Source organism: Lepidochelys olivacea, assembly GCF_965140295.1.
Source record: "Lepidochelys olivacea isolate rLepOli2 genome assembly, chromosome: 1".
NCBI lineage: Eukaryota > Metazoa > Chordata > Testudines > Cheloniidae > Lepidochelys > Lepidochelys olivacea.
Window position 1 is genome coordinate 285,302,629 of NC_140411.1, and position 16,784 is coordinate 285,319,412.

Below are 16,784 nucleotides of genomic sequence, written 5' to 3' on the forward strand. Positions count from 1 at the left end.
ATCAAAAATGACAGAGTTGGAAAAAAACTTCTGAATGAAACCTCCTAACTTCTTCAAGGTTTCTCCATCACTAATTTTCACATCATCAGCTAACAGCATTCTATGCTCTGGAGTTATAAATATCATACCGTTCTGCAAATGTATCATGTTAAATAATGCTTAAGAAGATTACAAGCAATTAACAAAATTAATATGAGTAACCATTTGCAATCTGTTATATTTTTGTTTATGGTAATTCTTAATCGCCAAATTCTGTCCTTAGTTAGGCACACACAATTCCTGTTGAAGGTTAAACGCATATCTCAAAGTTAAATGTCATCCTAACTATTTAATTTACATCTGAGGTAAATTTCATACCTCTTTATGAAATTATTAGCTAAATATATTTGTGTTATTGAAAGTGAAAGGACTTTATTGAATAATTGTGCCGATTAGAACCTTATTTTGCAAGGCAGTCCATATATTTTGGTGAGGTGTAGAGCTAGCTACTCATCTTCAGAAATGGTGGCAGAATCTAGCCCACAGACAACAGAGTAGAGCTGGTTAAAAAAGGCAGAAATCGAGATATATATTATAAAACAAATGGAAAAAAAGGAAAGAGATATTAATAAATATAAGCTACAAGTTATGAAAAGGTGGACAAATTGATAAGGGATTCTAAAGACATCAGGGAAAAAATGGCTCACTGGCATAGCTAAGGACAACAGGAAACAGTCTTTAAAGTATATCTGGAGCAAAAAAAATCCTAAAAATGGTACAGGCCCATTACTAGATGGAGATGGTGAACTGTTAGTAATGATGCTGAAAAGGCAGAAGTGTTCAGTAACTATTTCTGTTCCGTCTTTGTATGATGTTCTTGTATCACGTGAGGATGATGAAGTACGTCCAGTCCATTCATCACTCTAGAGATAAATATTTTTAAAAGACTTTTGTAAGTCATTTGACTTAGTATCATATCACATTCAGATTAATAAAACAACACCATACAATATCAATAAAGGGTATGTTAAATGGTTTAAGAACTGGCTAATTGACAGATCTCAAAAAGTAGTAGTCAGTGCAGAATCATCATCAAATGGGTGTATTTCTAGTGGGTTCTGTAGGCACTGGTACTTCCCAATGCCATCCAAGATGTTCATCAATGATATGACAGTAAATATAAGATCACTGCTGATAAAATTTGGCAGACTGAAAAATAATGAGGAGGAGATGGCTGTCATACAGAGTGATCTAGATTGCTTGGGAAGATGGGTCCTTTCAAACAAAATACATTTGAATACAACCAAAAAAAATCTATATATCTAGGAACAAGGAATGTAGGCCAAACCTAGAGAATGGGGAACTGTATCCTGGAAAGCAGTGACTTTGAAAAGGATTTAGGAGTCATAGTGGACAAACAACACAACATGATGTCCCAGTACGATGCTGTGCCAAAAAAGAGCTAATGTAATGCTTGGATTTTTAAAAGGAGGCATAGAGAGTAGGTAGATCATTGTACCTCTGTATATGTCATTGGTGAGACCGATACTAGATTACTGAGTATAGTTCTGATGCCCACATTTTAAAAATGATGTTGAAAAATTGGAAAAGTTGCAGAAAAGAGCAATAAAAATGATCTGAGGATTGCCTTACAGTGAGAGACTTAAAGACACAAATCTGTTTAGCTTATGAAAAAGAAAATTGAGAAGTGGCTTGATTATGGTGTATACAAATCTTCACGGGGAGAAAATTCCGGGTACTAGAGGGCTATTTAATCCAACAGAAAAAGGCATAACAAGATCAATGGCTGAAAGTAGGAGCCAGAGAATTCAATGCCCTGGGAGGATCCTGGGAAGGGATGGGTGTAGGTGCTCATGGGCCAGTAAGGTCAGGCTGGCAGTGGTGTGAATACCTGAGAGGGGAGGAGGAGAGTCAGGCTGGTCGGGGAGGAAGAAGGGGAAGGAAGGGGAGTAGGGGGAGGGAACATGTACCATGTGAAAAATATCTGTGTGTGCCCATGCTTGTGTAACCTTTCAATTTTGACTAAATTGCATTTTCCAGTGGAAAACTGTTCCATCAAATATCTTTTTGGCCAACTGTACAAAAGATCTAGAAAGGACTCACTGGATCATTATGTTCAGCCTATTGCCTCAAATAGGAAGGGACCGGACCTAGGGGATATTAGTCATTTAATAAACCTTTCCTTAAACATGTCTAGTGATTTTACCCTAATTACCTGACTAGGCAAATTGTTCTCCTTTTTGACGAACCTTAATATCAAAGGCATTTCCTTACATCTTACTAAATGTGGCCTTTGCAGCTTTAATCAATTTCTCCTTGTTTTAACAGTTATTCAAATACTAGAGAGGCACTCAAGTACCGTAATGATGGAGGCCATATAAATACCGAGCCTGATAAGCAAAGTAGACAGGAGAATGCATATAGCTTTGTTCAGTACTGCAAGGATTCTGGTGTCTTGTGTTCCTGAGTTTAAAGAAATATTCTCCTGGAGTTCTGTCTTCCTGCAAGGCAGTACCAGGCAGAGGAACTGGTGGCTCATGGGATGAGGATGTGAGACAGCTGCTGGCAAGCAGCATCAGGATTTTGCTCTTCTTAAGGACTGCCTGTGGAATGATCAGAAGAATTCACCAGGGACTCCTGCTCCATTAAGCTCAGGAAAAGAAAAGAGGACAGTATGATTATTCAGTACCTGTGAGAAAAGACATTTTAAGATTATATCAACTTGAGCTGTTAATAAAATATTGATGTTTTATTTTATTATTCTGTTGTGGCTGTGTTTTTGACAAAGCCTGGGCTGTTTGACTATATGAATATATTTATGCTGTACATTATGCAAGGCCACAGTCATTTGTATAGTCTGTCTAGTTCCCATTTTTTTTATAAAATTACATACACAAGGCACTTTTACCCTCTTGCAGACTGATTTTCAAAGAATCTATTTGTTACAGAAAAGCAGAGAAACCCTTTCAAAGATGGGTCTGAGGGAGCAAAGCATTTAAGCCTGTGTTTAACTTCAGCAGCAAGGGAGGAAACCTGTCTCTCTGTATATTTTAACCTCTACAAAATTTAATTAATGTATACAAACTTTTCTACTAAAAATATGATAAAAGTATAAATTTACAGCTGACATTTAAACTCCAAAGTAAACACATAGATTAGCCCACATCTCTCCATCCCAGCTCTGCACTCTCCTCTTGGTTTGCAGTTAAGTATTTGTGTATTGTAGCATTCATCTAGGAAGTGACAAATGTGAACTTATGAGGTCCTCAGCATCTGAGCATCAAAAACAGAACAAAATGTTTCCTTCCTGTCTCCAATGGAACAAATGTTTCTTTGCCTTTGATAACATTAGAACTGCCATTCACTTTTTGGAATGGCCATTTGTATAGCCTCATACATAACAATAGCATTTGCCAGGTCATTGCCATGAAGAGTTGGGACAGACCCAAGGTACCATCCATGCCCCATCTACCAGCTCAGGGAGGAAAACAGTGGGCACATATCACCTGTTTTCCCTAAGTGCCTGGATCCAAGGTCCAGGGAAGGTGTAGAGGATGGGGTTTGACTCCCATTATGACCCTGGGTGAATACTGTGAGCCGTGACCTAGCCTGAAATAAACAGATTTGCAGTGAGCCAGTAAATGCCAAGTGAATCTCTGCAAACCGGAGTTTTCCCTACAGATTTGCAGTGAGACTGCAAGGTTAATTTCTGATTCATTTCAATTTCATCATCTATAAACCTACATGAATCAGTCCTGACAAAAAAACCTTTGCACTGTTTAGAGCAGAACTTGAATGGTTTCTTACAGCTCCACCTCTAAAGCTTATCTCCAGAGCCACATAATGTGCTCCATAGAAATATATCTCCCATTTGTACCGAGAGCAAAATTTACCAGCTGAAACCATTCAAAGTTTTTCAGACAGCTGAAGGTTAAAGGCTCCATAATGCTTGCTGCTACATATTTTCATCAGCTGAATCTCACCGTCATGGTCAGCTGCTTTTGTGCTCTGACCTGAAAAAAAATGGAGCTTAGAGAAAGTAGAAGCTCAAATTTCTCAAGAGAGGATCTGTGAAAAAGCCTCACTAAACTTTGCTAAGAATGAGTCTAACATCATCTAATGTGAAGCTGGAATCGTTTCAGACACTATTCAACATCCAACTTCAATTATTTGGAAATAAATATAAAATCACAGCTAATACAATTTGTGGATGACACAAAGATTGGCAATGATGTGGCAGGGCCAGAGATGAAAATAAGCCGGTCCGGTCTTGCCAGTACGCCGTGCCGGACCAGACCAGCTTCCCCAGGCTGGTGCTTTAAAGGGCCCGGAGCTCCCCACAGTGGCCGGAGCCCCGGGGCCCTTTAAAGCGCCGCCAGAGCCCTGCCGCCACTACCCCAAAGGAGGGCAATCATACAGAGGGAGCTGGATTGCTTGGTAGGATAGGCCCTCTCAGACAAATTCTGTTTTAATACAGCCAAAGGCAAAGTTAGATGCCTGGGAACGAGCAACACTGGCTATACCTACAGAATGGGGGATTGTATAGAATCATAGAATCATAGAATCATAGAATATCAGGGTTGGAAGGGACCCCAGAAGGTCATCTAGTCCAACCCCCTGCTCAAAGCAGGACCAATTCCCAGTTAAATCATCCCAGCCAGGGCTTTGTCAAGCCTGACCTTAAAAACCTCTAAGGAAGGAGATTCTACCACCTCCCTAGGTAACGCATTCCAGTGTTTCACCACCCTCTTAGTGAAAAAGTTTTTCCTAATATCCAATCTAAACCTCCCCCACTGCAACTTGAGACCATTACTCCTCGTTCTGTCATCTGCTACCATTGAGAACAGTCTAGAGCCATCCTCTTTGGAACCCCCTTTCAGGTAGTTGAAAGCAGCTATCAAATCCCCCCTCATTCTTCTCTTCTGCAGGCTAAACAAGCCCAGCTCCCTCAGCCTCTCCTCATAACTCATGTGTTCCAGTCCCCTAATCATTTTTGTTGCCCTTCGCTGGACTCTCTCCAATTTATCCACATCCTTCTTGAAGTGTGGGGCCCAAAACTGGACACAGTACTCCAGATGAGGCCTCACCAATGTCGAATAGAGGGGAACGATCACATACCTCGATCTGCTCGCTATGCCCCTTCTTATACATCCCAAAATGCCATTGGCCTTCTTAGCAACAAGGGCACACTGCTGACTCATATCCAGCTTCTCATCCACTGTCACCCCTAGGTCCTTTTCCACAGCACTGCTGCCTAGCCATTCGGTCCCTAGTCTGTAGCTGTGCATTGGGTTCTTCCATCCTAAGTGCAGGACCCTGCACTTATCCTTATTGAACCTCATCAGATTTCTTTTGGCCCAATCCTCCAATTTGTCTAGGTCCTTCTGTATCCTATCCCTCCCCTCCAGCGTATCTACCACTCCTCCCAGTTTAGTATCATCCGCAAATTTGCTGAGAGTGCAATCCACACCATCCTCCAGATCATTATACTGGAGGATGGTGGATGGTGGAGGTATACTGGAAAGCAGTGACTCTGACAAGGATTTAGAGGTCATAGTGGCCAAGCAACACAATTTGTTGCACTGCTGTAGAAAATAGGGTTAATGTGATGCTTGCATGTATAAACAGGGAGTTAGTGATTAGGAACAGAGAGAGATTTTACTTTTGTGTATGGCACTGGAATATTGCATCCAGTTACAGTATTTATGTTTTTAAAAGGATGTTGAGAAATTGGAGACAGTGCAGAAAAGCGACAGAGAAATGACTTGAGGGCTGGAGAAATGCCTTTCAGTTAGAGACTTAAAGACTTAAAGAGCTCAATCTGTTTAGTTTATAAAAAAGAAAATTGTGAAGTGACCTTCACAGGGAGAAAATCCTGGGTACTAAAGGGCTCTGTAATCCAGCGGAGAAAGGCATAACAAGCTCTAATGACTAGAAGTTAAAATTCAAATTGGAAATAAGGCCCTGTTCTATTCTGGAGCAGGGGCAAACTGTGAGCGACATCACAGAGGGCACGGAGAGAGGCCCTTGTTGGACTTGTACCCAAAAGAGGTTTGCATTGCTTTTATCTCACAGACAGACTATGTATGAGTTGGCCAGAGGGCTGAGTCAGTGAAGACCCACCACAAACAGGTAAAGAGAGAATGCAGGCACACACTCATGGCCATCGGCTGCTCACATTTTGAGCAGTGGTGGTAATAACTACAGGAACAAACTACCAAGGGAAGTATCTCTTTTAAGTATCTTTTCTATCTCTTGATGTGATCAAGACTCTGTCTTTCCGGATGATACACTTTAGCCAACCAAAATGTATTGTGCTTAATCCAGGAGTAACTGGGAGAAATTAGATTTTCTGTAATCTAAAGGAAGTCTGCCTAGAGGATCTAAGGGTCCTTTGTGGCCCCTAAATTGTAAGAATCTATAAATGTAATCACAGAGGATTCAAACATTTACTCCTGCCTCCACAGAAACAAAATGTCTTTGTTTTTCTACCAATAGTTAGTCTGACAGCCCTGTGACCCCGCCCCTGCCTCTACCCTTTTTATAGAAAAGCTAATAATAAGGTCAACAGAATTAGGATCTGGTTGTAATAGTTCTTCCCCTTGTATTAAGAAGGAAAAAGTATGCTTCTTGCCTGTCCACACTCAACATTAAGCTCTTTAGATTATCATTTAAACAAAACATCATAAAACCTTTAAGGTGCTTCTATGTAATAAGTAATGGCTGACGTACATGAAAAACAACAAATATGTGTGTCATAAATATAAAGGGAAGGGTAAACCCCTTTGAAATCCCTCCTGGCCAGGGGAAAGCTCCTCTCACCTGTAAAGGGTTAAGAAGCTAAAGGTAACCTCGCTGGCACCTGACCAAAATGACCAATGAGGAGACAAGATACTTTCAAAAGCTGGGAGGAGGGAGAGAAACAAAGGGTCTGTGTCTGTCTGTAGTCGTCTTGGCCAGGGACAGAACAGGAATGGAGTCTTAGAACTTTTAGTAAGTAATCTAGCTAGGTATGTGTTAGATTATGATTTCTTTAAATGGCTGAGAAAAGAATTGTGCTGAATAGAATAACTATTTCTGTCTGTGTATCTTTTTTGTAACTTAAGGTTTTGCCTAGAGGGGTTCTCTATGTTTTTGAATCTAATTACCCTGTAAGATATCTACCATCCTGATTTTACAGGGGGGATTTCTTTATTTCTATTTACTTCTATTTTTATTAAAAGTCTTCTTGTAAGAAAACTGAATGCTTTTTCATTGTTCTCAGATCCAAGGGTTTGAGTCTGTGGTCACCTATGCAAATTGGTGAGACTTTTTATCCAACATTTCCCAGGAAAGGGGGGTGCAAGTGTTGGGAGGATTGTTCATTGTTCTTAAGATCCAAGGGTCTGGGTCTGTAGTCACCTAGGCAAATTGGTGAGGCTTCTTACCAAACCTTGTCCAGGAAGTGGGGTGCAAGGTGTTGGGAAGTATTTTGGGGGGAAAGACGCGTCCAAACAGCTCTTCCCCAGTAACCAGTATTAGTTTGGTGGTGGTAGCGGCCAGTCCAAGGACAACGGGTGGAATATTTTGTACCTTGGGGAAGTTTTGACCTAAGCTGGTAAAGATAGGCTTAGGAGGTTTTTCATGCAGGTCCCCACATCTGTACCCTAGAGTTCAGAGTGGGGGAGGAACCTTGACAATGTGAAACTTCCTGAAATGAAAATTATATTTCCAAAAGTTTTAATTTGCCATAATTTTTTCCCAGCATGAAACCCAGAGGTTTCTGCCCACTCTATAATTCAAGCCATAACTGTAAATGTCAAGACCACACTGCAGAACCTGTGAACCACCCCTTTTGTTAGACCTTTCCTGATTCTGAAGTCAGCTATATCCCTTTATGCAAGTACTGCACATTAGAAAAGCATTGGGTTGGATAGCTAAAGCTAGGATACAGTGAAAATGCATACGGATGAGAAACCCTGAAAAGATTGTATTCATAGGCAATGATATAGCAGAAGAACATCATTAAAGAATTATATACACACAAAAATACAGAAGGAAACCTTTTGAATAGTGGAAATAAAACATACACAGGGGTTAGTCCTTCAATGTGCTGAATACGCTCAATGTCCACTCATTTTAATGAGAATTATGGACACTCAGCACTGCTGAAAAGTTCTCACCACCTTGCAGGACTGAATCCTTCATATCCCTAGAACAAAAAATAATACTCAGCACATATATGTCAATCCAAAGCTGTCAAAACTTTTTGCAAAGGAAGTTAATTATCATTCAACCTGTCTTACTAAAGGGGAAACTGAGGCACAGAGCACTGAAGTGACTTGTCCAAAGTCACCCAGGTTGTCACAGAGAGAGACAGGAATAGAATCTGGGTCTCTTGGCTTGGTCTTCTACCCACTGCACCAACAGAATGCAATCTAATAAGACCTCATACACTACGAATGTATGAAAGGAGGCAAAAGCAAGTAGCATCTAAGAAGAAGAAAATTAGCATAAAGGATAGTTGCTCCATATCATTTATACAGCAATGTCTAGCCTGGACAGTTAAAGGGGGGTTAAATCTTGAATGTACCAGTGGAAAAATTAGAGCCAAAGAAACTAATTTTTTGTATCTGAGAAAATTAGGGCTGTTAATTAATCGCAGTTAACTCATGTGCTTAACTCAAAAAAATGAGTCGTGATTAAAAAAATGAATCACAATTAATTGTGGTTTTAATCACACTGTTAAACAATAGAATACCAATTGAAGTTAATTAAATATTTTTGGATGTTTTTCTACATTTTCAAATATATTGATTTCAATTATAACACAGAATACAAAGTGTACAGTACTCACTTTATATTATTTATTTTTGTAACATAACTGCATTCAAAAATAAAACAATGTAAAACTTTAGAGTCTACAAGTCCACTCAGTCTTACCTCTTGTTCAGCCAATTGCTCAGATAAACAAGTTTGTTTACATTTGCAGGAGACAATGCTACCTGCTTATTATTTACAATGTCACTGAAAGTGAGAACAGGTGTTTGCATGGAACTTTTGTAACTGGCATTGCAAAGTATTTACATGCCAGATATGCTATACATTCATATGCCCCTTCATGCTTTGGCCACCATTCCAGAGGACGTGCTTCCATGCTGATGATGTGTGTTAAAAAATGTGCTAATTAAAATTGACTTGTACTCCTTTGGTGGAGAATTGTCTGTCTCCTGCTCTGTTTTACCTGCATTCTGCCATATATTTCATGTTATAGCATTCTTTGATCATGGCCCAGAGCATGTTCATTTTAAGAACACTTTCACTGCAGATTTGATAGAATGCAAGGAGGATACCAATGTGAGATTTCTAAAGATAGCTACAGCACTCGACTGAAGGTTTAAGAATCTGAAGTGCCTTCCAAAATCTGGGAGGGACAAGGTGTGGAGCATGCTTTCAGAAGTCCTAAAAGACCTGATGCAGAAACTGTAGAACCCGGAACCACCAAAAAAGAAAATCAACCTTCTGCTGGTGGCATCTGACTCTCATGATGAAAATGAGCATGTATCCGTCCACACTGCTTTGGATTGTTATCAAGCAGAACCCGTCATCAGAATACATGCATGTCCTCTGGACGGTTGTTGAAGCATGAGGTACATACGAATGTTTCGCATATCTGGCACGTAAATACCTTGCGATGAGAATGCCTGTTCTCACTTTCAGGTGACATTGTAAACAAGAAATGGACAGCATTTGCTCCTGCAAAAGTAAATAAACTTGTTTGTCTGAGCAATTGGCTGAACAAGAAATAGGACTGAGTCGACTTGTAGGCTCTAAAGTTTACATTGTTTTATTTTTGAATGCAGTTACGTTTTGTACATAATTCTATATTTGTAAGTTGAACTTTCATGAAAAGAGATTGCACTAAAGTACTTGTATTAGGTGAATTGAAAATACTTTCTTTTTCTTTTACGGTGCAAATATATGTAATCAAAAATAAATATAAAGTGTATATACTGTACACTTTGTATTCTGTGTTGCACTAAAGTACTTGTATTAGGTGAATTGAAAATATTTTCTTTTTCTTTTACAATGCAAATATATGTAATCAAAATAAATATAAAGTATAAATATAAACACTTTGTATTCTGTGTTGTAATTGAAATCAATATATTTGAAAATGTAGAAAAAAATCCAAAACTATTTAAATAAATGGTATTCTATTATTGTTTAACAGTGCTATTAATTGCACAATTAATCTCAAGTAATTTTTAAATCGTGTAATTAATCATGATTAATTTTTTTAATTGTTTTACAAAAATATTTAGCTCCAAGTTAAATCCAATTTGATTGTACAGGCTAAAGAACAATGTAACTGATGAATCAGGATATTGCATTCAACATGACGAAAAAGAAGAGGATGGAAAAATACAAGCGATGGGAAGGAAAGAGTATACAAAACATTCATCATTCCTCCAAATAAATGTGGAACAGAGGTACCTAATTGCTGGTGGTTGGATAAATTCCTATGTTGCATTTTTTTGTTTTTGTAATTTGTGTGAGAGGGAGCTAGGGATTTGGAGAGTTACACTTTTATTTTCTTCTTAACTCCTGCAATCTTCTACTCTCTACAGATTTGCTTGGCTGGATTCTACTTCACTGTAATTACAAAAATCAAGGAGTCAATAGTACAACCAACAGTGGGGAAAAGGTGATTAAAGGAGTAAATGGTGCCTCACTATTATTCTATAATAACAGAATAATTATTATTTATAATAGTCTATCATAATAGAATAATTGTTTGCATGGTGGTGAGGCGACATCTCAACACAAAAACACAAAGAATGAGAACACCATGCAGACATAGGAAGTACAACAGAACTGTTTTGCCCATGCACAGTGTATAGCACATGCGTGGCTGTAAAAGGCAGGTGGCTCTAGCCATGAAAACTCCCACATGCAAACAGCAAGTGTCACCTGTGCTCTCTAAGTGACTCACACAGAAGCTAGTGCTGTAAGGTATGTGTCTGCCTTAGATAAGTCATTTCTGAGGCATGCGCCCCACAATACCATAACTGCAAATAAAATATCTCCTTAGATTATTTCAATAGCTCTTAATATATTGGGTGGAGGAGAAGCTGTGAGGGGGACAAAGGAGCAAGACTGGCAGATGGAGCATAGTGTGAAGTAGAAGGTCAGGTATTGAACTACCATAATTATTAAGAATGTCACTAATAAGTACCAGTTGGGCCTTCTCCTTCTCCTTGGGCTTTCTAAATTGAAATCTAATAAAACAAGATCGAAAAAAGAAGCACATGCTGAGGAGATGATGTGGCCTACCGAAAAAAGAATTCCATGGATCAGTCGAGAGCTCTGGGTGACAAGGTAACAGATATAGGAGCAATTATTTTATAAATGAGTTTAAATCAAACCTTTCCATGGGAGTTTGTTGAAAAAAAATTATTGAAAAAACAATTTTGATGGAAAATTGGGGCTTGGAATAAACATTTGTCATGAAAAGTGTCTAACTTCCATGGACATTTTTGTCAAAAAAAAAAAGCGCCCCCAAACCCCAAAATATTTTGATTTGGATATCCCAACTCAGAGGAGTTGAAGTTTGGTTTCCTCATGGTTATCCCTTCCTTCTCTATGGACCATGCTGCCCAACTGGACATCATCTCCCATAAGGTACCATGACTAAGAGTTACCTGGGCTTCTTTCAACCCAAAGCTCTTGGTAATTTTTACTCTGTGCGAGGTGGTGTCAGAAATAAATCAGGGGAGACATGGCCGTCCAATCGATAGATGGCTGGCACAAACAGGACAACACAAGAGTGCTTTCACTTAAAGCTAAACTTTACTTAGTCTCAAGCACTTACACACTTCTGCAGCAGGTTAGTAAAACACCCCCAACCCTTGATAATTACCAAAGCTGAGTGTGGCTCTCGAGTGACACAGTGGCAGGCTTCCGGTGGCCAAATCTTCTGTCTGCTTCTGGGGACTGCAAGATGTATCCAGAGGGAGAGTCCAAAAAGAGTCCAGTTACCTCAGACTTTTTCCCCTTATTTATACATTAGTAATAGAATGACATATCCCTTAAAGAAACCTTATTAAGTAAGCAGTTTCAATGGTCAAGCAAGAGGTTCCTTCTGATTATCGATTAACCAGGTGTGGGTTTTTCCAGAGTTTGCAGCCTTGAGGCCCCAGTAGACATTCCTGGGGCACATCCTGCTCTTCTAAAATGCATGTGTCAGCCACTTCAACACAATTCATATCAGGAAGGACGCGGGGTCAAGCTGCCCTTTCTGTGGCACTCCCTCCCCTCCTGCCTTGGTCAAACTGAGAGTGCTGAATGGCCAATTTGCAGCCTGCTGACTTGGCTGCTTTTAGCAATAAGCCATAGTGGTTTCAGGCACTTTACTGATTTGCCAAAGTCTCCCCATACATAGGGACTCCCATGATGTAACTGTCTTTCCTCACCATGAGAGGCGGTACATCAAAGGAGACCTGGGACCCTGGCCTAAAAAAGAGAATGGGAGCATGAAACACCCAAACTACAACATCCATGAGGCACCACAGCATCATTTCAAGTCAAAATATTTTAGTTTCCAGATTTTCACTGAAAAGCCCATTTTCCGACCAGCTCTACTTTAAAACTTTGGCTGAGTTTCATTTGCTTCTCTTTTCTGCCTTCTAAGTATTACAGCAATTCAGAGGCAATTGCTTCTATTCTGCTTTTACAGATTGGTTGGGCAATTTTTATATTTTCAATATTTTTTATCATTACTTTTTTTGTCTTCTGAATGGGGTTCAAGGGAGAATAGATATGTTTCTACCATGCTATAAATCCAAGTATCTTTTTAATATTTGGTGTCTTTAAGATTGGAAACAGTCTAGCTACACTTTCTGTAGTATTCATCTAGGTGTACATTAAAAAACTCTTTATTGCTGTAAAATTGTTAATTTCTTTTGGTTCATACCAAACTGAGCGGGGCATCTGATTTATCTAGGAGAGTTGTTAGAGGCAGAGAAAAAAACCTGAACTCTGACCTTGTAGATGGGAAGCATGGAGAAGGAAACTGTCAACTCATTGGGACAGAGCTTCAGCCTTTCTCCAAAGCGATGCCACAGACTAATAGCTGATAGTTACAAAAGTTCTTTAAAAGTTTTAATTGATTTTAATGAAAAAAACTTGATGTACCTGTACTAAATTCCGGAAGAGAAATTAGATGTATTATATTATTACTGTGGCTTAGTATGGGTAGGATTTTTCTACTAACATCCTGTTCAAGACAATGAGTTTGCTCAACCCTTGGCCACTTAAAGAGTTGCATTGGCAGGTTGTAAATCAATTCCCATTACATTTGCTTTGGTAGGAATGATGGAGTGTACGTTCTAAGGCATTGGGGAATAGGTGAGGGCTTAAATCTGGTGGGGGACAGGGAATGGGACGAACCTCAGGAGTCCAGGAGGGACACAGTTCTCTTCCCCATCTCACCTATTATTCAGAAATGGAATGCAGGCTATGTAAGCTTTGTTTGGGAGGCTATTTAAGCAAATCTCTAGGCAGAGATTTTGTGACATTCCATTTGCACATGGCTTGTTTTTTAATTGTCTTTATAAAGTTTGAAGCACCATGTTCAGATGTTCTATCGCTCACTTCATCTATAGATCTCAAAGTCCTTCACAAAAGAGGGAGTCATTAAACCTGTGTTACAGCTGTGAAAATGGGGTGTAGAGAGTAGGGCTTCCTGGAAAACAAGAATTCCATTTCTTAAAAAAATTCAAGGTTATGGCAATTTGTTTTCGCTCTGCATTGGCACAACCAAATAAAAGGGGGCCCTTTTGGAACTTTTTATGAAAAAAACAAACAAACAAGAGAGACTCCCCATGCCCAATAGCCCGCCCCATGGCTAGTGCACTCGAATGGGATTTGGGAAACCTAGGTTTGAGTACCTGCTTAATTTGGTGAGTGTCCTAACCCCTGGACTATAAAGTCTGTCTGTCTCACCACAAGTTAAATCCTGGACTTGAGGAACCTTCCTGATTAAAGTTTCATCAAACTTTGATTTTGACAAATTGCATTTTTTGATGAAAAACATTTTGCTGAAGAATTCCCAACCAGCTCTAGTGGAGAGCTAAAGTGATTTTCCTTAGGTCACACAGAATGTTGGTAGGACATTCTGGAATACATCCAATGTCTCCTGATTCCCTTTTCATCACCCTATTTGCTGGTCCAAGCTGCTTCCCTTTCTGAAAGACAATCACAAGTGGCTTCAGGGTAGGGATGAAGGGATGCATAGAACAATAGCATTTCAGGATTGGAGGAGGAGCTGAAGTTCACGAACTCCAACATGAATAAAAAATCAAAAAAGTCTTTATTGCCAACATTAGTATCTGTTTGCAAGTGGGTTCCAGACATTCTTTTTTCCCCAATCTAAAATATATCACAATCACCAGTGGAGAAAAGGTTACAAATCTAATTCTTCATCCAGGCACAGAGAACATGAACATGTAATATGCTATGTGAGATATTGTATATAATAATTAGGAAGTAATTATGTTCATATATTTTCCTTTAGAAGAAATTACTGTAGGCACTGTCTTGTGCTTCCACTTTAAGAAATCACAATGGACACTGTTCCTATGGTTACCGAGAGGTAGCATTTATGGAAACAGCTGAAGACTGTAAAAGGAGAAAGAAACACTGCAGCTGGACTTGTCTGCTGGTCTTAAAAGTCACTTTCCACTGCAATTTTTATCACTTATCTTGTTGCTGAAGATTTTGCATCTAATCAGGAACAATGTGACTAATTAAACATTTTACATGATTAATACGGTTTAATTTTGTCAGCTTTTATCAATTTTTTCAAAGATTTAAGATATGTCTGAAACCATCAGAACATCAGATTTTAGAACAGCAAACAACAGACTTAACCTAAATGGGGTCAGAAGAGAGTAGCTAAAAATAAAGCCTATAGTCAGCAACATGGAATAGTGTTAGCATAAGATCTAGGCCAAAGTGAAGCTGCCTTTGAGGTAGAACACCCATTTGAAAATAGATAAGTTATTATTATCAATGCTTTGCTTCAATTCTTTTCTAAATTTACACTCTAAAAGGGAATGTCCTTACTTTGTAAGAATTTCTGTTGAAAAAGGAATTGCTATTATGTTGGAAACTTTAAATCAGACAAAGCCAAGATACAATTCCATTGCTTTTGGCATAATAATCTCTATAGACAGGTTACCATTTTGGAGGGAAGCTGTATCCTCAGCCTTTTTAGTGCTTTGAGTTAGAGCAGAAGTTCTCAAACTGGGGGTCGGGAACCCTCAAGAGGTTGTGAGGTTATTACATGGGGGGTTGCGAGCTGCCAGCCTCCACCTCAAACCCTGCTTCGCTTCCAGCATTTATAATGGTGTTAAATATATAAAAAAAGTGTTTTTAATTTATAAGGGGGGTGGCACTCAGAGGCTTGCTATGTGAAAGGGGTCACCAGTCCAGAAGTTTGAGAACCACTGGGTTAGAAGGAGCACAGTGCTTTGTTGATAAACCTTATGGAGCATGAGGCTTTGCAACTCTCTAAATATTGTTTGGGGTGTGAAAAAGTCATTCAAGTTCAAAAATCCATTTTTACTTATTTTTGAAATCTCTTTTTATTTCTTGTGGTGATTCAGTTTAAAACATGTTTACACAGGTAAAGGGAACCCTGTGCTATATATTAGGGTCAGAAGAACCTCTAAACAGCTAGCCTGGCACAAGAGAGTGGTTTACATATGGTTTTCACAGATTATAGGGTTTTTTTTAGGTCAGAAGGTATCATTATCGTCACTTGGTCTCACCTCCAGAATAGCATAGCCCATAGAACATCACCTGGTAATTTCTGCATCAAACCCATAACTTCTATTTGAGTTATAGCATATATTTTAGAAATATATCCAGGCTTACTTTAAAGAATGACATATACCATGTCTCTTTCTATATTAAAATTTTTGAATTAGAATTGTCCTCCCATTTCTGATACAGTTTTCCACAGGCTCTTTAAGCCCTGGTCTACACTATGGGGTTAGGTCGAATTTAGCCAAGTTAGGCTGATTTAAAAATCACTGTGTCCACACAACCAACCCTGTTCCGTCGACCTAAAGGGCTCTTAAAATTGACTTCTGTACTCCTTCCCAACGAGGGGAGTAGTGCTAAAATCGACATTTCTGGGTCGAATTTGGGGTAGTCTGGATGCAAATCGATGGTATTGGCCTCCAGGAGCGCTCCCTTGTGACCGCTCTGGACAGCACTTTGAACTCCGATGCACTAGCCAGGTACACAGGAAAAGCCCCGGGAACTTTTGAATTTTATTTCCTGTTTGGTCAGCATGGTGAACTCAGCAGCACAGGTGACCATGCAGTCCCCGCAGAATCACAAACGAGCTCCAGCATGGACTGAAAGGGAGACACTGGATCTGATTGCTGTCTGGGGAGAAGCATCTGTGCAGGCTGAACTCCGATCAAAAAGAAGAAATGCAAATATATTTGCCAAAATCTCACAGGGCATGTTGGAGAGAGGCAACAACAGGGACACACAGCAGTGCTGTGTGAAAGTTAAGGAGCTCAGGCAAGCTTACCAAAAGACAAAGAAAGCAAATGGTCGCTCCGGGTCAGAGCCCCATACATGCCGCTTCTATGATCAGCTGCATGGCATTCTAGGGGGGAACCCTACCACTATTCCACCAGTATCTGTAGACACGTGCAAGGCAGGAGTCTCATGCAACAGCGAGGAGGATTTTGTGGATGAGGAAGAGGAAGAGGAGGAGGAGG